Source organism: Aplysia californica, unplaced genomic scaffold (assembly GCF_000002075.1).
Source record: "Aplysia californica isolate F4 #8 unplaced genomic scaffold, AplCal3.0 scaffold00288, whole genome shotgun sequence".
Classification (NCBI taxonomy): Eukaryota; Metazoa; Mollusca; class Gastropoda; order Aplysiida; family Aplysiidae; genus Aplysia; species Aplysia californica.
This window is the reverse complement of record NW_004797558.1, coordinates 1,704-2,136: the sequence shown is the minus strand read 5'-3', so window position 1 is coordinate 2,136 and position 433 is coordinate 1,704.

Sequence of the window (433 nt, the reverse complement as noted above, 5' to 3'; positions counted from 1 at the left end):
AATAAATAAATAAATAAATAAATAAATAAATAAATAAAGTACTTGAATAGGTAAAATATGCATTAGTGGATTTCTAAAATAAATATGTATTAAAATGAGAAGTTAGACGAGACGAGTGTTTAATGAACAATTTAATGCTCTAAAACTAAGTTTAAAAAGTGGAATGGGTAAATGAATAGTTGAAAAATGAAACAGTTGGCAGGGGTAGATTCAAAGACCCTCACATAGGCAGGTAGATGAAGGAAATGAGATGTGTTTTGTTTCTTTCAGAGTCCTGCCGTAACTCACCCTTAAGACAAATTAATTGTTTCCAGGCTGGCTTTGAATTAATTTCTATCATGTAAATAAACACCCTGGTTGCCCAGTGTTTGATGAAGAGTGATGACCAGCTGAGATACGTTTAATTTCTGTGTGCGCATGGGGACGCTTTCGT